The sequence below is a fragment of the Eubalaena glacialis genome, chromosome 4, assembly GCF_028564815.1.
Source record: "Eubalaena glacialis isolate mEubGla1 chromosome 4, mEubGla1.1.hap2.+ XY, whole genome shotgun sequence".
Taxonomy (NCBI): domain Eukaryota; kingdom Metazoa; phylum Chordata; class Mammalia; order Artiodactyla; family Balaenidae; genus Eubalaena; species Eubalaena glacialis.
In genome coordinates this window covers 59,939,902-59,961,538 of record NC_083719.1, presented here as the reverse complement: position 1 = coordinate 59,961,538, position 21,637 = coordinate 59,939,902, and the positions used below count along the sequence as shown (strand labels likewise).

Sequence of the window (21,637 nt, the reverse complement as noted above, 5' to 3'; positions counted from 1 at the left end):
GCTTCCTCACACATCCTTATATGGTTTTGCAGACTGACATTATAACAGAATTGGAAGGGACAGGGAATGAAGCATACCAGATGCTGTAACAAAAAGCACTTGCGTAAATGTCTAACAGAATATTGAGTCGAACAAATGAAAAACAAGATCTAGCTCTTCCAAATGCTAAGCCTCCACTGGCTATGAACACAGAGGACTCAAGCCTTGGCAGCCCTAGGCTGGTGATAATCACAGAAGCACATCGATGAAAGAGACTGCTTAAAGTCAGGGTCTTGTTTGCCGTTTGATTAATAATGAACATTTATTGAACACCTCTCAGCAAGGCTACAAGTAAACCATCTAAGCCAAAGAGTCTCTATAATGCTCTTACGGAGCTCCACAGAATACACAGACTCCCCTGGTATATGCAGAGAACCTGAATTCTGAAGCCCCATAGGTATGAATCCATTATTTACAGTTCTGTGACCTTGAGCAAGTAACATATGCTCTCTGAGCTTCGGCCTGTTCATTTCTAAAATGCACTACCCTCTACTGATTCATTCCACAAATATTCCTTGATTGTGCCAGGCCCTGGGTCACCTGCTAGGTCCACAAGGATAAACCTTCAAGAATCAAGGCAAGGAAATGAGCATTCACAAACAGCAGCAAGTGTTGTCACTGGATACGGAGAAGGTGGTTCGGCTGCATGTTGAAAGGGCGTCTAAACTGGACCTGGGAAGATCAGGTTAACACTTCCCTAAGGAAGCTACCTTTAGGTGAGTTTTGAAGGATGCGTGAGAGTTAGCTAGGCGAGCTGTGGGGTGAAGGGTGAAGGCGAGAGCCTCCAGACAGGTGAAAGGCTCAGAGGAGGGAGAGGGAGAGCATGGTGCCACCAGGACCTAAGGTAGTTCACTGTGGCCCTAGTAAGAAATTGCTAATTGAACTCAAGGCCACGGGGAGCCACTGGAGACTTTTAATATGAAATGGACATGGTCTTTTTGTGTTTTACAAAGGTCATTCTGAATAAAGAATTGAAAAGGGACAAAACTGAAGGCCAAAGGACCTGTTAGGAGGCTATTGCATTATTCCAAGGGAGAGATGATGGTGGCCAGGATTCAGGGTATGATAAAAACTAAATAACAAATGCCTGGCTGGCGTGTGCTGGGAACTCAGCAAATGTTAAGGGCCTGTTAGCAAGCTGCTGCATTATTCCAAGTGAGAGATAATGGCGCCCAGGACTTAGGACATGATAAAAACTAAATAACAAATGTCTAGAAGCATGGCTGGCGTGTGCTAGGAACCCAGCAAATGTTAGTAGCCTTCTTTCTTTCTTCTTCCCTTGTAATCTGGCCATTGTTTTAAAAGGAATTGTCCAATGTTCCAGTGGCCGTGCAAGTAAAATCTCTTTCCAAGGATTAATTTTACAAAGAAATATTCTTCATAACAGATACTTTCATATGTCAACAGGGACGAAATACATCCTATTTTACCTCTATTTTTAGCCACCTAGGGATGAACTTTCTAGTAAACGATGACGTAAATGCAGTTTCTTTGCAACAAAATTGTTAGCATGTCTTAGTTCATTGTAATAATAAGTTTTTATCACTAATATTAGCAGACTTTCCAATCACTGATGATCACATCAACTGTTTCATGTCTTCATAGAGTTTAGACAGCATTGTAAGATTATTTTGACAGTTTCATTTTTGCTTATTGTCTGTCTTCTCCCACTCTGGGATGTAAGTTCCAAGGGAACAGGGACTTTATCTGCTTTTGTTCTCTGTTCTACCTCCAGGAGCTGGATCAGGGCCTAGCACTTAGTACAGGTGCAATAAATACCTGCGGGCTAACTCACAGAATGAGTGAAGAATGGGTGTTCATCTATATGAAGTAACTGAAATTGACCACTCCTAACTGGCATCTCTACCTCAAGGCTCTTCCTACTCTAAGCCATTGCACACCTGATTTCAAATTCACCTTTCTAAATGTATAGTTCTAATAACCATAATTCCCTGCTCAAATTGAGCCCAAACTGCTGCCTCTGACCTTCAACGAGTCCTACTCACCCTTGCAGCTCAATCTCCCACCACTGATGACATTCTGGTCCTCACAAGCCTCTCTCCCAGATCAACAGGATCACTTGCCACTCCCCACCTGCCCCTAGTATGAGCCACCTCTACCTCAAACACCTTGCGTCTCCCTCTCTGCCTGATAAAATCCCACCTGCCCTTCAAGATTCATCTCAAAAACGATGGCTTCTGAAGGTTTTCTTTTCTCCTGAAGTCCATAGTTCTCAACAAGGGTGATTTCCAATGCCCTCTACTCCTACCCTGAGATGTCTGGCAATGTTTGGAGATGTTTTTGGTTGTGACGACTGGAGAGGAAAATACTACTGGCATCTAGTGGGTAGAAGCCAGGGATGCTGCTAACCACCCTAAAATGCACAGCACAGTCACTCACAAAAGAGAATTATTTGGCCCAAATATCAATAGTGCTGAGATTGAGAAACCCTGCCTTAAGCAAATATCCTTCTGCTGCCTTAAAACCACCATGGAGTTTAGGACTGCTTTCACTGAACTCCCACTGTTTGTTTTACAGGACGTCTATGTAACTTGTCAGAGCCATCCCTCCAAGGTCTGTATGTTTGACATCACATCTCATTTTTCCTAATGATCATAGCATATCCCCTGCACAAGGGAGATGATCAACTTGTTGACTGAAATTGAATTGAAATTTCTATTTCATTCAATTTTCCACTCAAGTCTATTTTCTCCTGTTTCCTGTTAAGAAAAGGTAGGCACCATCTTTTGTGCATTTAACCTTTTAAATACTTAAAGATTGTTATTAAATAACTTATCTGTTTTCTTACCTCCAGATAAACTCCAGTACCTTTTAGAATCTCATAAGAAAGAGTATGCTTTAAGGGCAATAACTAGGGCTAAATTGGATTAAACGTAGTTTTGATGTTAGTTTCCATTACATACTGTGAACCTGCATTTATTTCATTTAGCATATTGTAGCTTTTGAGGTAATAAACAAATAAATAAATATCCAAGCTTGATCTCCAGTTGAGGTAAAAGGCAGCTTTTCTAAAATCAGGACTAAATAATAAATGCCATGATTTATCTAAAGCACCTCTTTTTCTTATTATCCTAATATTTAACAAAGCTAATAAACATTTGCTGATTTTATAGTTGATTGACATTATAAATATTCACTGAGCATTTTACAAATAAAATATTATGGTCAATCTGCTGAAAGAGCTGTACATTTTGAGACTTTTAGCACATTTAAAAACTTCAACTAAGAGTCAGAATTCATATCTGATCACCAACTCCCAATTTTATCTCTTCTAAGACATGAGAAATCTGTTAAGCTAAGGAACATACACACACAAATACACCCTGGTTCTCAGAATTAAGTTTGAAATTTTGAATGAAAAATTCAGCTTGAGTGAAAAGAGGGAAAATCTCACATGATCAGAAAAGATCATCATAAATCCCTCTCACTATTACTAGAAGGTAAGCTGACCTCTTTTGAATATAAACCCAAATAGCCTTCAGGCTAAGGACGAGTGCAGTGGCTGGTGTGACAAGCTGTCACATTAAGAAACTGGACATCCTGATTCCCAATGCTGCCATTGAGAAATGACAAAGAGACGGTGAAAACTGTTATGAAAGAGCATTTTGTGTTGTCATCTGTCAGCCAGACTGAAAATCAGCAATTAGATACCTTTCATGAGAAGGAGGAAACCCCTCCAAGCAGAAATGCACAATGTGATCAGAAGACCCTGAGAAGGCACTTAACATTGTCATGGTTTCCTGAGTGAAGATGTCACAACCCATCACCACTGGGCAAGAGGAAATGAAGACACACACACACACACACTCCCCCAAGAGACACACATATACCAGCTAAGACGGCCAGCAGGAGGTGCAGAAGTAACCTCAAAAGCACCTTTGGGAGCCCCAAGAGCTCAGATCCACACTTTATTGCACTTTAATCTTAGGCAAAGATAGCTCATCGTCTGATTTTTAAAATTTTGCAGTATCCAGTTCCAAAGCCATCTACTAAGTGGAAAATTCTAAGCCAGCAATTGGACATAGCATGAACCATTATTCTCCATCTTATTTAGGAGCTTTATTAAATGGAATACGATGCTACACCAAATGTCTGATATGGTCATCAACACAGCACTGTGTAATATGGTAATAATAAGGGAGTGTATAATGCCAAGAAGTTGGGAGTAAATGAATTAATTATTTGTCCCAAAACATCTTTTTAATCTTGGCTCAAGCCATATCAGCGTGCAATTTAGGTGGAGCTCAAATGCCTCCAAATCTTCCATGGCTAGTAGCATTCACTAGTAGCAGCCCTTAAGAAGAATCACATCATCCTCCTGATGTTAAATAAAGCTGCAAGTATAAGATGGCCTGTGTTCCTGGGTCTCACATTCAATTATATTAATCATTGGTTTTCTCCTCAGATTTGCTGGGAAGTGTATGTTAACCTTTACAGGTTTGGATTTTTTTTTTTAACTTACTGCCTTTGAATGTAATCAAACCTTCTTGTGCACACACATCTGTATTCCAAAAGGCAGACACGATCATTACATACTCAGGTTCGCAGTAATGAACACTTGGGAAAACAATTAGCTGTAATGTATTTATCAGTAAATGAGGCGAGCTCTGCTCCAACAACATGTCCTCTGCTCGCCACAGATAAAGAGTGTGATGCTCTTATCAATATTCCAACTCTAGAGTAAAAGGCACGCAGAGCGACATATATCATCCAGTCCTGCGTCGCTTTTTCCACATCTTCTGATTTAGTCCTTCTGAATTACCCTTACATCAATTTCAGTTGATCGGAAAATATTCATACCTTTGACCTATGGACCAAAACAGGTCACCAAGTTTTCACTCCCTCTTTTGTCAGTCTCTTCTGGAAGCAATTCAGAGGCTCCCACTCTCACACACAGAAGACTCTGGCAGGGGACTCCCACAGGATCCACTGTCTGGCCGTGGCCTCAGAAAATAATAGTATTTTAAAAACAGGGTTAGAAAGAAACCACCAGATTCCTACTGGGCATCCCCCACGGTTGTTGGAACAGCCATCTCGGAACACATCTGTCTGTTTCTTCTCTCCTCTAAGCCTCCCCTGGTCTTACCCATCACTAATCAAGATTAGAGCAGCACAGTAAAACCTCAGTGCCTTCACAGTCCAAATCCCCAGACTGCCTGAATTTAGGGTGAGCCTCAGAAGCAGAACTATGATAAAGGCTTGTATATTCTCTATGGACACACCATTCCTGTAGGCAGGTCCAGCTCACACTCACCTCCCTTCACAAACACTGCTAGAGAGTAATGTGACAACCGTCACAGAAGGCACATGTTCCCTTCAGGCACAGTGCTAAGATGGACGAGCCCTCCCTGTGTTACAACCCGCCCCTTCCCACCCCCGAATATAAATTGGCTTATTACACATAGTGCTAATATAGAGAATTTAGAGCAGTCCAACAGCGCCTACTAACACCATATATTTTGCAATGCCTTATTAAATAATTTTCAGATGAAATAACCTATCTGCACACATAAATTTAAAATACCTATATAATATCCTAACAGTAATAAGGCGAAATCAAATAAATAATAATGTTTAAAAATATGTAAATGTCCCAGTGTAACAACTCTAGAATATAAAATGAAGACAAGAGATGCTTGCTTCTTTCTTTTTTTTTTAATATTTATTTATTTACTTACTTACTTACTTATTTATTTTTTGGCTGTGCCAGGTCTTAGTTGCAGCATGCGGGATCTTTAGTTGCGGCATGCATGCAGGATCTATTTCCCTGACCAGGGATCGATCCAGGGCTCCCTGCATTGGCAGCATGGAATCTTACCCACTGGACCACCAGGGAAGTCCCAAGAGATGCTTGCTTCTAAATGTAGAATCACCATGAATGCAAAAACCACCAATGTAGACAAATATAGGTGAGCTTATTAGCAACTTAAATATCACAACTAGTGTTTTGTTACTACTGGTGATGTGATGTTTGAAAATGATGAACAGCTCTTGGTAAGAGTTTAAATAAAACAAATAAAATCTTCCCTTGATTTATAAGTAGTTTGACTCCTGTATATAAAAACTATATAAAAATATTTGTGTTTATATATAAAACAGAAAAAAGGTCTCAGCTTAAAGTACTAGAAACAAAATTTTCACCTAAATGGGTATCTATTAAGACACTGGAAAGTTGTGCAGTATGTGAGCCAGTGCTTTGTTATGTGTAACTGTCCTATGTATTCTGTCTTTGGTCAATGGAATGTGGGCTGAAGGGACAAGGTACCAGTTCAGAGCCTACCTTAAGAGGCATCACATGTTTCCACTCACCTTTCTTGTACTTCTGCCATCTCCATGCAAAAAAATATGAACTGGATAGCCAATTATTCCAAGGAGGATTAAAAACCTGAACCTAATCTGCAACTTAGAGAAAACCCAGCAAAGCTCAACCTAGATCAGCCAGCCCCAAGCCAATCTACAGATGCATGGGTGAAAAGAAATGATTATTGCTTTCAGTTACTAACTTTTGGAGTGGCGGTAAGGCAACATGACATAGTAATAAATGTCTGGCAAATACCTGCCCACCCAGCACAGGCAGTAGGGGCAAGTATGGTTAAAGGAGAAATAGAAAAGTCAATGAGAAGTTCATGATGTTGGACAGGGAATAGGTGGACACTGGGAAAAAGAAGGACTGGGTGGGATCTAGGGAAAAGGTAGAAGTTAATTGGCGCTATATAAACACACAATGCTGAGTCACTAGCTGTATGAGTCACTGGGTATTGGGAGAGTCCTACACGAACCACACCAACAGGTGTCTCAGGAGCTCACTCTCCTACAATCACCTTGAAGGACAGAATAGGCAAAGCCTGCCACAGCCTGACAGATTCACGTAAAGGCAGGCAGAGATGAAATGAGGATTGATCAAGGCCCATGGCTGTCGCAAAATAAAACCCCTGTCACCAAAATTCAAATCGTGGTTCACTTATCCTTTCAGATTATAAATACGGATAGCATTAAATAACCAGTAGGCCCACAGAAGGCCCATGGGTATTTGATTTTTGTCAACATTTTTGCCTTCAAAGGAACTGGTATCGTCTACAAACCTAGCTTCTAACATTTAGACATTTTTAAAAGTAATTAAATATATCTGTCACTCTACTTACTAATGTTCTGAATTTTTAGGGTTGTTATTCAATGATAAATAGAAGAAATAATGAGTTTTAAAAATTACATATAACCACAGGCAATGATTATAGGTTCAAATGACATAGGGATGCATTTCAAATAATTCATATATATTTTTTAAGATCTTCATATAACACCACATGACTCCATAACATTCCTAGAATCTACACAAAAAAATTGACTAAGCGTCTAACTAGTCAAAGCAATGAAGAAAATACAATTAGATATAAGAATCACAGAGTTCACAAAATAAAAACAAAGCAGTGATTATAAGTAACTATGCAATAAATTTGACAATCTGGATAAAATTAATAAATTTCTTTTTCTTTTTTTTACTGCAGCTTACCAAAACTGACACAAGAAGAAATAGAAACCTGGAGTCTTTATCTATTAAAAAGAAATGATTTTGTAATTAATCAGAGGCTTAAAAGCATTAAATTCTATACACATTCATATGAAATTTCAGCAAGTTAGAAACAGAAGGAACCTTATCCAATCTGACAAAAGTGGAGATCAAATGACAGAACTGCCCATGAGGGACTTAGACTTGGGTCACAGGCGGAGCTGCCCTGTAGCTAGTAGTGTGGAACAAATTAGGGACCATTTTCTCTGACTCTGGCACGTTGTGAAGTGGGAGTTTGGGCATCTAGAGACAGCATAGCCGTGACATGCTCATGTCCACTGTTAGGGGTAAGGCTCTGGCAAGCAGTTTCCCAGACGATGGGCATGAATAAAATGGGCGTCTGGGCAGGACAGGGAGAGCTGTGTTAGGCGCCTCCAGAGGAGTGAAGTCAGGATAGCAGAAGGGGTTATGACTGGAAGGGACTTGTGCAAGGGGCTTCTGGGGCACTGGGAATAATCTCCTTCATGATCTGGGTGCTGGTTAAAGAGATGCGCTCAGTTTATAAAGATCAATTCAGCTATCCGCTTTTAATATGAGCACTTTTCTCTCTGTGTATTACATTGCAATAAAAAAGATTTTAAAATAATTTAAAAGGTTTTTAGCCTCTATGTGTCCAGCGCCAGGGGTTACAAAGATCCCAATGACTTGGCCTCTTCCTTTGAAGTTCAAGGGACGCAGAGTCTAGGGACTCCTGAGCCAAGGGACTCAGTAAAGCTCCTGTAGAGAGGCCACAATAACACAGTGTGAGACGCACTCCTTCAGTGTGGCTGCAAGGGGACTGGGAGAGTCAGAGAAAGGGGCCCAAACTCTGCCATGGAGGGTCATGAAAAGTGAGTTTTAAGCTGAGGCTTGGAGGACCGGTAGGAGCCTTTTCCATGGACCAATGTGCAGATGTTGGGAAGGGGAGGAGGAGAGACGGTGGGAGGGAGGACATTCCAGGTCCACGAGAAGAGAAGATAAAAAACTGCCAATCTCCAATCCCATCAAATACAGAGTCACAGTAGAATAAATAATGTCCCTCAAAGCAAAACATGCAGCATATTAATATAGGCTTATGACAGCTATTGGACACATAAGACCTACTGAGAACAGGGGTGGCGGGAGGAGGGAAGTCCTCAGCTTTAACAACCTAGGTCAGCGATGAGCAGTCATTCTCAAGGGCTGTTGTATCAAACGTTTATAGGTATCTGCCTTTTTTCATTCAAAATGAAAATAGTTTTATGGAACATAACTAATTTATGTTCTCACAACTTTGATTACCTCACTGGTATTATGGACTAGAAAAGTATCCACAGGAAAAACCGGCATTGCTTTCTACCACTTAAACATTAATTGAGACATATTTATATTTATTAAATACATTTGAGAAATAGCATCACAGGGACATCTTGAAATTAACTTTCACCACCTTTACTGATGCCTTAATTATAAAAGTAATATGTGCTTATTGTTGAAAACTCAAATGACTGAGAAATGTATCAAGTAAAAGTGTCAGGTCCTCTCCATCTTTTTCCCCAAATAGTTTGGTCTTCATCCTTCCAGACTTTTTAACGTACCTTAATTTTTTAATAGAGACATAACAAATATTCTGGTTAATAAACTGCTATATTTTTAACGAATAACATATCTTTCAAATAGTTCCAGTACGTATAGGTTCACCTCATTCGTTTCAATGGCTGTGTAATATTTCATTATCTAAATGCACCGTAACTGATGTAATCATCCTCTGATGAGCATTTAGGTTGTTTCTAATTTTTCACTATTGCAAATAATGATGTCATGAACATCCTTACAAAACTCTGATGATTTATCTGAATATTCTGATACCTCTTAGTATGTCTAAAAGGGAGGGACTAAGACGTCTCCCAGGACAGGGCTCATCCCAAGCGAAAGGCAATTTCAGACCCACTATTTATAATCCTAGGACAATGGGCCAGCATCAGCGGGGACAAGTAAATGTGAATACAGGACACTGTGTCACTTGAAGTGTCCTTTCACCAGCCCCCAAGCATTCACACATTCTCTAAGCTCCCCAGGGACATTAAGAGCACATGGTGGCATCAGCAGATTCTACGGTACTGGAGCCAGGACGTCCTGGGCAAAGGGAAGCAGGTTCGGCAGCACTGTAGTGACGTTGCTGCAGGGAACTAGGGACAAGGACTGCAGGAGTGACCCCTGAGGACTCAAAGAAACAGTGAGAAATCTTTAAAGAAGGCTGGGAATCCACAACTGGGGGAGGAATAGAACTGGAGAAATGACTGTAGAGGCTGTTGTGGGTCTATAATTCTACCTCTACACTGATGTGGCCAATAGGAAACCCAGGTCGCAGATTTAACTGGATACTTCAAAAAATAATAACCTTTATACTTAAAGTATTTGTGTGTTCAATGCAGCTCATACTGTGTTTAATGTGCAAGAACTGGGGGCATGCTGTCACGTGTTAAAACTAATAATAGTATGAGGGCAAACTTGAGAATGGCCCCATGGACTCACTGGAGTCACTTCTTAACTACAAACACATATAAGCACAAAAATGGCATAAAGAAAAAAATGGCATGCTTAGAACTATTAAAAAGTAATATTAAGATGAGTATATTTTAAAACAGGCTAGTCAGAGCTTGAAACGACAAAGTGGGTCACCTTCTCTACCCACTGCCAAAATGTATGGCTGTTCCCTCCTGCAGAGGCTCCAGTGCTACGTGACTCATCTGAGTAATTTAGAGCAAAGAACAAACATCTTGGATATTTCTCTTCGTAAAATTTCAACCTTCCAAGATCACTATTTATCTTGGGTGAACCTGCAGATTTAAAAACCTGAATATTGGAGGCGATAGTATCTAAAACAACTGCTGGTGGTCCTGATTTTCCTACAAAGGCAGACCTGGAACTTTAAGATCCTGTTTCAGCAATCGCAGGAGCAGCTATGGGGAGGGAAGGCCCATGGAGGTGACCTAAGAATAGGAGACCTAAGGCTAGTTCTTCCAAAGTTCCTGATGCTCAGTCAAAAGTGTGGACACACGGGGTGGTCGTAATCAGGTGAAGACAGTGCAAAGGACATTGGTTCAGTCAATTATAAGCCATGTATCTGGGGAAAATCGCAAGTTCTCTGAGTAATGAGAGGCGCCAGGGTCATTATAAAGACTAAATATAATGCTCCCGATGCATGTGCTAAATGCAAATGTGCATAGGTTACCAGGATCCACAGCATAACTGGCAAGGTCCAATGCAAAAGGAAAATGGGGGACCTTGTTCAAGGAATTTCAAAAGGTGAAGGCAGAGCATAAATCAAACAAAAGGCCCTTCCAAGTGTGAGACCCTGTGTGACTGCACATGCCACAGGCCCATGAAGCCAGCCTCAGGAGTCACCATTCCACAGATGGGTGCACCGCTATAACTGCATAGCTGAATCTCCAGAGTACTGTGCATTTGGTAAATACTCCAGAAACATTCAGGATTGCATTATAATAAAAAGGAAGTAGGATTTCATACATTAAAATGGAATCCTTTCATTTTACAAGACAAACATTAGGAGAAGAGAAAAGGCACCTTTTAATGCACAGTGTCTACAAAGTAACATGCTAGGAGCTTTATGTATATTTTCCCTATTTAACTTTTACACACAATCCTAAAAAGTAGATATAAAAATTACCTTTTCACAGCTGGAGAAATTAAGGCTCTGAGAGGTTAAGAAACTTGTCTATGGTTACACCATTTTTCTCAACAGCTCACTAATTCATCTGACAGTATTTACTGAGCTCTTTAGACAGTAGGGAGAAAACAGCAAAACAAAACTACCACCTCTCCCTAATCCTGTCCTTGGCCTCCTGGAGCTTAACAGTTTAGTCAGGAGAGATAGATATTAATGAAAGAATCTCATGTTTTAAAAAAAGGGAAGTGGTAAAATTAACGAGCTTTATAAACAGAGTTGCCAGATTTAGCAAATAAAACTAGAGGATGCCCAGATAAATTTATATTTCATATAAACAGTAAGTAATGTTTTAATGTCTCATGCAATAATTGAGACATTTATGTTAAAAATGAATTCAAATTTAACTGAGCATCCTCTTTTTCTCTGACAACCTTATATATAAGGAAAAGTACACTGTGATGGGAGAGGGAATTTTAACCTCACAAAAGAGGTTTGGGAGGCTTCCCCAGAAAGAGAAGACTGGACTAAAATCTGAATAACATAAAGCATTAAAGTGACAAAGGCATGTTGGAGGTTGCCATGGCAGGAGAAGACTGATGTTTGAAGTTGCTAGGATGGGAGAGGTTTGGGGGTTATGTAACATGAGGTTACGGAAGTGAGCTGGGGCCAGACCACCTAGAGCCCTGAAGGCTTTGAAGGCTAAGGTTTTCAGTCTTTTTGCCACTAGACTGACCGGTTAGATATAATGTTCGCTCTGCCTGTGCCCATCTGTCTCCACAGAGTCCTTCCCAAACGCCTACCTCACTCACTCTGCCTCTGACTTACCAAAGAAGTTAGCCATCTTGAATCCTCCTTGCCAGCTAGAATGTGATTCCTCTGAGAGCTTCAAGTAGATAGTCCATAAATATCAAAGAGAACAACATAGCTTAGAAAGCCCATGCATTCTGGGTCCTTGCTGCACTGCCCAGTACTAGTTCAAGTGTTCCTACAACTGTGGTCCCCAAACGACAGCATCCAACCCACGTGGCAGAGCCTGATAAACAGCATACTCCGGGCCCACCCATGAAACCACTCATTTAGAATGTCTAGGAGGGGGCTCAGAAACCTCCATTTGAACAAGCTCCCCTGGAAAGTATGATACACATGACTATTTGAGAGCCCTGATCTATTAGGCTATTCTAGGATTCTAGTTCATAAGATTTTCAAACAGTGGCAAATGACAGGAGAAAGCACTTAGTCTAACTTGTCATAAATCTCATTGTGCTTTTGAACTGTAAGAGGGCCCAAGTGCTATAAGAAGACTAAAACCCATCAATATAGTTCTCAGTGTCTGGTCTTAATCATTTGTATTACATACGGTCCACAGGAAAAGATATAGCAGGCACGGTGTGCATTCGGTAGTCAAAAGAAAACATTTAAAATGTTGTCACGTTAAATTGATCTGAATATCCACTTTATGTCAAGCTGAGATTATTATTTTTCAAATTTGGCCTTTTAAAAACGTTTTAACTCATACCCCTCATGGCATAATACAAAATCTAACAAGGCTAATTACGCTACAAAAACAAAGCCCACAGCCCCATGTAAAATTTCAGTATGAGTTAATCAAAAACATTTCTTATGTTCTATTTATAAGAAAAGTTCAAATTTAAACTATAACTCATCATATATTTCTATATTTCACAGAGGAAAAGAATATTAGAACCAGAAAGGACCAAACCATCCAATTCACCCCCTCTATCCATTTCATTTTGTTCACTTCGTCCCAATAAGGGAAGCCATCGTGATATGCAACCGCTACTGACCCTTCCTAATTACAAGGGGTGTTTGTGATAAAACTAAATGGTGTCTTCATAACCTCTTACAACATATTTTCAGCCAGAATTAAAATGGTAACTTCATCCTCCACTGTTATTTCAGCTGTGTCAAAAAGAAAGAAGCTTCGAATTCTATCCACTGCAACATTTTGCAATGGCTGCTCAATAGAGCTGGAATTTTAAAAGCAAAACCAAAAATAATTTAGCAACGTTGGACCAAAACTGCATGAGCGGGCTGGGGGCGAGGAGCTGTCTCTCCTAGGTTTACACACAGACTTCACCTAAATGACGAGTTTGTGTTAAACGAGCAATGATATACATGTTGTAAACCGTGGCTCAGACAGAAACCTCAGCAACATAGAACCAAGAATCACTGGTGAATCATAGATTTTCCCCTGATGCAGCCGCATAGAATAAAAAGGACATTTTAACTTTTACTCTTCACAGAAATCTACCACTACGCATGAGTAACATGAATAACAACATAGTGATCTGGTTAGGAAGGCATTTTGACACATCAGATGTTTTCATTCATGAAATATGTCATCAACAAATTTCCCTCAGAAGAAGAGCTAATATCCCTAATTATAGGAAATGGATTTTCTGGTACTGGTGGTCACGTAATATACTGCAGATTTTGATGCCTTTTGCGGTAATCGCCTTGAGGGTGGAAACTGCATCCTGTTCTGAGGGACCGTCCACACTTACAGAATATGACAGCATTAATAATGAGTAGGATTTTTACCTAAAAGCTTGTCGGCTAGTCTGCTGCTCGGACCAGAGAAGCTACTTTTAAATGTCATTGGGTCATGAAAAATAAATTTGATCTCTCTACCACATCACCAAAAACACTCAGATGTAATCCAGAGCTTCTCCCCCACCCGCCTTCTCCAGACAGCCAGCAGCTAATGGCATTTGATTTTATATTAGACTGCTAGGAAAAGTCTATTGTCTGCATTTGCTGACATTGAAGGCCAAGTTTCATTAAAGGAACAGTGCCCAAGGAAGTCTCCAGAATTTTTTAAAAGATAAGTGTTTTCTTTCTCCTTAAAGGGCCTTTGTTTCATAATATTTTCCATTCATAGAGAATTTGTATGTCCAAAACTCTCTGAGACTCTTTTGTCCCCAAAACAACTTTTTAGTAAGAGCTGGTCTCAGGTATTTTTCACATTTTTCAAACAGGGAGGATGAACCCAAGAGGGTAAGTCACTTGCCCATAACGTAAGGTGACATAATACTTGGGAAAATGAGACTAGGATCTTTGTCTGTGGGCTCTTTAATAACTGCTTTTCCTCCTTCCTCCCTTAACCCCACCCCATTATCCCCCTACGTACGGCAGATTTGGGCTCATTCAGTAAAGCCAGTAGAAGAACCTCTGCCATTAGGTTTCCAGAAAGTAGGGTCCTTTTTTTTTGTTAATACATAGAATGAAACATGGATTGGGCTTTTTATTCTCTACCACGAAATGCATTTGTAGTACTGTTTTAAACATATTTTTAGGTTATAAAGGAGGAATGCGGCACATCGTTTTGCAAGCCTTTCTCAGCTCCACTTAGAGGCCAGGCCTCCTGACAAAACTCCTGAAGAATGGCGAAGGAATGGATTAGCCTTACGATATCTGAAGAACCTCAGCATCGAAGCTTTCACATGAAAACCTGCCGCCAGCACGAGGCCTTTCGGAACGTGCCACTGAAAACGAGTGGATGCCAAAGAGATTAATGCCAAATCCTCCTCCAGGATTAAGGATCAGAATTAAACTGAAACAACTTTCTTTCTCGCGCTGTCCGTCAGCTAAGAATGAAGGGAGGAGGTCCAAGGAGAGAGGAGACCATCAGAGAATCCCTGTGGTGGCGCCTTGAAAGACGCCCCATCTTCTCGGTACCCCGGGGAGCGCCCGGCCGCTGCGGCGCCTTCCCGGCACTGCGGCGCACTGCGGAGCCTCCTGCCCACCCGCAGCCTCGGCCCGGCGGGGCTTCGCTAGCCGCCCGGCGCCGCCGCCCGCCCGCCCCCGCAGCAGTCTGCCGGGTCCCGCCCTGCACCCCCGTCCCCCCGTCCCCCCGTCCCCCCCCCCCACCCCCCCCGCGCCTCGCCGGGTCGCGGCTGTCCATGCCGGGTGCGCTGCAGGGCATCCATCACCCGAGAGCCTTTGACGCACACGCGCGCGCTCCCGGACCGAGACTCCGGCGCCTCCCCATCCCCCGCCCCCGCCCCCTGGTCTGCATTTGCATCACTCGCACACGTAGCCAGTGACGCTAACGCCCTCCCCTACCCCACCCCCCACGCTCCCACCTCCCCCCGACCCCGGCTCCAGCCTTCCAGGCAACACCTCCAGCCCCTGGGACTCAGCCCTCCCTCTCCGCCTCCGCGCGCCGGGCGCTTAAGGTCCCTGCACGCCCACACTAAAGCTCTGAGTTCTGCATCTGCGGCGAGGTGCCTGCTGCCCCCTGCCAAGTTCATCACCATATTCCGCAGTCCTAGTGGGCCCAGCCCGGGGCGGTCCCCCAGGCACTCGAGAGAAAAGTCTTCCCAGTTCTAGAACCCAGGAGGAGAGGAAAGAGCCCGCCAAGAGAAAGGGTCAATTGGGTTGGGTGATCACCTCCACAGCCCTCCTCACCACCTGAAATTACTTGGGTAGTTAGTTTGTTTACAGGTCATGGCCCCTCTCCCCGCTGAGCCTCACGCCAGTGAGTCTATTTCGCTGCGCCTGGCCACAGTAGGCGGTCAATAGGTTTTTACTTAATGAAGGCGTAGTGCAGGCAAGCGCAGACACAAACAGCCCCGCGCGTTTCCCTGCTCTCCATCCCTCGCTTCTGCTCTCGTAGACGCTAGGCAGGGGCTTCGGGGATTTATGTGGAATAGTTTTTAAATTCTCGATGTTTCTTTTAGGCTCCCGCAGCGCCTACTGCGGCTGCCTTTGCCCTCCCGCCACCCGCACGTCTGCAAAGGGATTCCCGGCTAAAAGTTGAGCCCAAGGCTGGGTGGGGATACAGGTCGGATAGCCGGGCAGGGTTTAGGAGCTGCTTGTTTTAAATCAGCCTCCCTCTGCCCGTCGAACCACGCAAGCAAAGGATGGTGGAGGTCCCTACAGAAGGCGAGCGTGGCCCCCGCATCCCCGCGGCTGCCTACCTGCCTCCCTCGGGGATCTGGGATAAAGTGCGCCCGCATCCCCTGACCTACCCCGGGCAACCGGGGGTCACTCCATCTGCTTTACCCCAGACTTCCTCGGTCCTGCTCCGGCAAAGGCGCCCGGCCGGCAGCACCTGGCACCTGCAACCCCTTCCCCGGGGGCAGGTGGGGCAAAGTTGCTCTTCTAAAAGGCTACGAAAAGTTCCCCAGGCTGCAGCGCCCGGCCAGCGGCTCCGGAAGGGAAATAAAGTAGCGTTGGGAAAACCCGCCAACGCTGCCGGGGTCCCTCACTCACCGCTCCAGTCGCCGGGGACCCCCTGCCCAGGATGGTGTCAGCGCTTCAGCGGCGGCCGCCGCTCGGGCTCGCTCCTCGGGGCCGCCTCCGTCTGCCGCTCTCTCCTGCAGCGCACGAAGTGGTGACTCCTCCGAGCGGGTCAGCGGCGAGAGGAGGGGCGAGAAAGTGGCTCGGGGCTCGCACTCTGCGGACCTCCTCCGCCGCCGCCGCCGCCGCCGCCTCGCCTCCTCGCCTCCTCCCCCGCGGTGCTGCAGTGCCCGGAGACGGCGTGGCGCGAGTACTAGCGGCGCGCAGGGAGGGAGTCAGTGCGCGCGTGGGAGGCGTGAGCTACGCACGATTTGCTGCGGGGTGGGTTGACGCGCCCCGGGAAGTCGGGGTGCGAGGCGCTGCAGCTGCGCGGGATGGGGGTGGGTAGGGCCACCCCCAAGTCGCTGGTACTTTTGGAGAAGTCAGGGCTGCGAGTTCGCAGCAGAATGATGGAAAGGGCCCCAGTTCTTAATTAGTCACTGGGTGTGACTATGCATTGCGCACCCGGGGGCAGCGCCCCGAGTCTGTCCGGTGGGACAACAAGGAATTCTGAGTGCTGGACCCGGCTAGTGCCAGGGGAAAAAGGATTTGCCTCCTATTTCTGGGCCTGGAACTGACCTGTTAACTTTGACTCGGCTTCCTGGGATTCCCCCAGGCTGGGCGAGGTTACCTATTCCTCCTCCCCACCCCCACGCTGACAGACAAGTCGAGGCAAGGCTTGGGGCGCAGCAGGAGCCGACAGGTGGAAACTTTGCCTGGTGCCTCGCGTCACCCCAATGCCAGGTAGGGCCAGATAGCCGGAGTCACAAGCAGACATTTGAAATGGCCTTTTGGGGGAAAACTACCTAATTAAAAAAATTTTTTAAATAGCCAAGGGAATTTTGTATTTTTAGGAACATTTCGCCCCTCGCAGTGCTGGAGACCCCAGCCGGAGCTTCCCCCATTTCAAAGCGGCTGGGTTCGGAGGCTCGGGAGAAACCAGCCTCGACGAGGCCACACCCAAGGCTGGCGTGGCCACCTCGCAGCGGCAAGAGAGGGCGTTGCCCCCCGAGGGCCTCGCGCCGCCGCCCCTTCCTCCTTCCCACCCTCACAGCCCCCTCAGCACCACCTCCCGAGCTGCCACCTAGACGCTGCGGGAAGGGGGCTTCCCCTAGTCCCGGACCCAGCCAGCTCCGCGCTCACACGGAACCCAAGCGGGGTGGGAAGCGGCCGCACAGGCAGGTGCCTTCCCCGCGATCACTGCTCGGATGATGGGTGCCCCGAAGCGAGACAAAGCGCAGCGCCTATGCAGGCTGCCGTGGGTGGAAACCACACGCACGCACACACACACACACACACTCTATCTCCCAATGTGTTCTATTCGTGTAAATATGCCTGGATGATTGAATGGACGGACGTGTGGATATAAATATAAATATTACATGTACATGTGCGGGGAAAAGGAGGTATCTGGCACCTTAGGCAGCCTGCTGCCCAGAGAGGGTGCTGGGAATGAGGCGGTTCACCCTGAGCAGTGTTGTAATGTGAGCTTTCCGGCTTGGTTTGTGCCACTATGCCTGATACTATGGAAGGAAGAAAATACAATCCTTGGCCTGTAACTTTCCCTTCTCTCCATTTTGGGCACTCTAGAATTTAAATTATGATACCCGTGTCCCACGGAACCTACACTTGCTGCACTGCTCTTTGAAAGCCTGCCTGGGTCTTGTTTTGGTTAAAGACTTTGCAGTTTGCTACTGGGCACATACCCTGAGAAAACCATAATTCAAAAAGAGTCATGTACCACAATGTTCATTGCAGCCCTATTTACAATAGCCAGGACAGGGAAGCAACCTAAGTGTCCATCGAGAGATGAATGGATAAAGAAGATGTGGCACATATATACAATGGAATATTACTCAGCCATAAAAAGAAATGAAACTGAGTTATTTGTAGTGAGGTGGATGGACCTAGAGTCTGTCATACAGAGTGAAGTAAGTCAGAAAGAGAAAAACAAATACCATATGCTAACACATATATATGGAATCTAAAAAAAAAAAAAAAAAAAAAAGGTTCTGAAGAACCTAGGGGCAGGACAGGAATAAAGACGTAGAGAATGGACTTGAGGACACAGGGAGTGGGAAGGGTAAGCTGTGATGAAGAGAGTGGCATGGACATACATACACTACCAAATGTAAAATAGATAGCTAGTGGGAAGCAGCCACATAGCACAGGGAGATCAGCTCAGTGCTTTGTGACCACCTAGAGGGGTGGGATAGGGAGGGTGGGAGGGAGATGCAAGAAGGAGGAAATATGGGGATATATGTATATGTATAGCTGATTCACTTTGTTATAAAGCAGAAAGTAACACACCATTGTAAAGCAATTATACTCCAATAAAGATGTTAAAAAAAAAAAATGACTTTGCAGTTTGCGACCATGTGTGCTGCTGAAAAGTGGTCAGGCAACCTGAAGATCATACTGATTTGTATATCATGGATCCTTCTACATTAAATTATTTAATTATGTAGGCTAAAATTATTGTTGTTACCATGAGAAGGAAAATATGCCTCATGGGAGTGCCTATAAATCCAGCATTGGAAATAAAATTGTAAAATTTTTAAAAATCATAAATCTTCCCAGATCGCCTACATATTATTTATATATATATATATATATAATTCTGAGCTCTAAACTGCAAAATGTGCTGGTAATTCATTGGGTTCCCAAGTGGATACCCTCTTGAGAACTTCCCCCTAAATGTCACAGTATAATGGATTATTTCTTGTGACAGTTCAGAAAACTATGAAACAAATCTTAAAAATGATCAACATGCTTTGTGTTATGCTCTCTCTCCTTTAAATCATTCCCCTGTGCTGTCCATGGAAGATATTTAAAGGAGTGTATAAATTTTCTTGCTGCTGAGTTTTCATGTCTTGATGAACTTGAAGATAATAGCTCCTACAGGAAAATTCCTGATTGTGTGTTTGCAGGAAATGGCCAATTTAAGACCAGGTTGTGCTGGAGGAAGGTATTTTCATGTTGTGTCTCTGGAGCACAGCACACATTTGCTCACAGTGATGGTGTGCAGAGGCTCCTTGGCTTGCCCTCCAGGGCCATTCTCTTTATTGGGTCTCACCTGGTGCACCCCTTGGCCCCAGGCCTATTGGATCAGGCACTCAGAACAGTCTTCTTCATACCTCCATTATAAGGACATGTTTCTCTCCTTAAAACACTTGCCTTGCAGGAGCTGATGAAGGGTAAAGGGGACACGTACCTTGTCCCCAAAAAATCCCAGTGTTCTAACGTCACTATACACCTACAAATCAGGAATTTTATTCCTGTGTGTAGTGGGTGCTTGTGATGCTAGAAAGCAAGCTAATAAAGACACCTAAGGAGCATCAAAGATCTGTCCTCACATCTACAAAATGGGTTCAATACAAATAAATCATACTAAGTACAGAAGCCATGGTGATTAAATTTGATACCATATTCAAGAAGCACAGTGCCTAGCACGTAGTGGGCACAGAATAAATATTAGTCCCCTTTCCCCTTTTAGTAACCAGAGCGAGGTTTTCCAAAGGCTGTGCCATGGAGGGCTAGTTCTATATGATGCCCCTGCAAGCTCAGAGTAACACCTAGCTTCCAGAACTAGGGTCTAGAGAGAGCCTCACACCCTTGCAGCATGGCCACACCTTTCCAGTTCTCCTTACTTTCATCATCAGGAATCAAGAGCGAGGCATAGACACCCACCCTTCTCACCCCCCAGTACTCAGAGCTTTCCCAACACTCTGTGTCTTGAACCTAATATTAGTCTCATTAAGCCCTTAAAGCCTGTCACAAGCAGCCCCAGAATTCCAAGTGCACTTCTCTACATTCTAATGCTCATAAGGCTCAGCACATCCTGTATTTTGTCCTTTTCTCCCTAACCAATTCCTGAAACCCTTGACTAGGCCTTATGGAATGCACAATCCACCATTAGCAAAATGTCCTTTATCCTTAGCCTCTTCTCTGAATGTTCCCTTCACTTCCGGCTCTCATGGAAGCCTCGTTCTCCCCCCAGGAGGCTGCTCCCCTGCAGCCCTCTCAAGTGGTAGCTGTTTTTTCCTTCTCCAGTTCTTATATCACCATCAGGAGGTAGGAAGGTGATGTCTTTCTTGTTCCTCATTGCTGCTTCCAGAACATTCTTCATCCCTTCTCCCTAAAACCTACAGCTTTGAATCTCACCCCAACAGGTTATTTCACCCATTACTTTTTTTTTTATTGAAGTATAGTTAATTTACAATGTTGTGTTAGTTTCAGGTGTGCAGCAAAGTGATTCGTGTACACGTATATATTTCTTTTTCAGATTCTTTTCTATTATAGGTTATTACAAGATATTGAATATAGTTCCCTGTGCTATATCACCCACTAGTTTTAAATGTTGATTTCATGTTCAGACCTCCAGGTCACTCTGCATCTTTCCTGACAATTTTAGCTCCTAGCTTAAGGTCACTGCCTAAACTCTAATCCTGCCTTAATCCGTGCAAATTTAATATACACAAAGATGTTCATTCCAACCAGTAGTACTCTTAGTCCCGAGCAAGCTTTGATGAGGGGGCTCTGTGCTTTAGAATGTTTTACTTAAAAGTAAAAAAATTCCAAATTTTCTTTAAACTGTGAACTCAATTTAATATTGGGCTGGTAATTTCCCAGGGCACTGGCAAAAGGAAATGTACATACTTTTTGGAGGAGCTCTCCTTCCTCCTAGCCTTCAAAAAAATTCCCTCAAATAAGTTTTTAATGGAAATCACAAGCACGCAACTGAACACACAAGGAAGGAGAGTCAGCAGATATAACAGAAGAAACTTCAGTCTTTCCTTAAAAAAAGACTTCAAATGTTGGAATTATTGGTCACAATTCTTATTTTACTTGAAGAAAAATAAAAGACAAGGTTAAAAATATTTGTAAGCAATAGGAAACTATAAGGAATGACCAATCCTATTTGAAAAGGCACCAAATCAACCTTCTATCCAACTCTGCTGACTGCATTACCAACATCCAGTCCAACTTCCACACACACATACACATCTTAATCCCTCCTTAAAGAACCCTGATTTTATTCAGGGATCCACCAGTTT

The 21,637-nt window shown here is 43.8% G+C and overlaps 1 protein-coding gene across 1 annotated transcript in view; it reads right to left on the bottom strand.

Moving 5' to 3' along the window:
* SV2C (synaptic vesicle glycoprotein 2C) overlaps positions 1–16,672 on the bottom strand; it is a 235,499-nt gene extending 218,827 nt beyond the window's left edge. Inside the window, exon 1 of the mRNA XM_061189374.1 lies at positions 16,515–16,672. The gene's annotated coding sequence lies outside the window, so the exon portion shown is untranslated. The remainder of the gene's footprint in view (positions 1–16,514) is intronic.
* Positions 16,673–21,637: the final 4,965 nt, after the last annotated feature.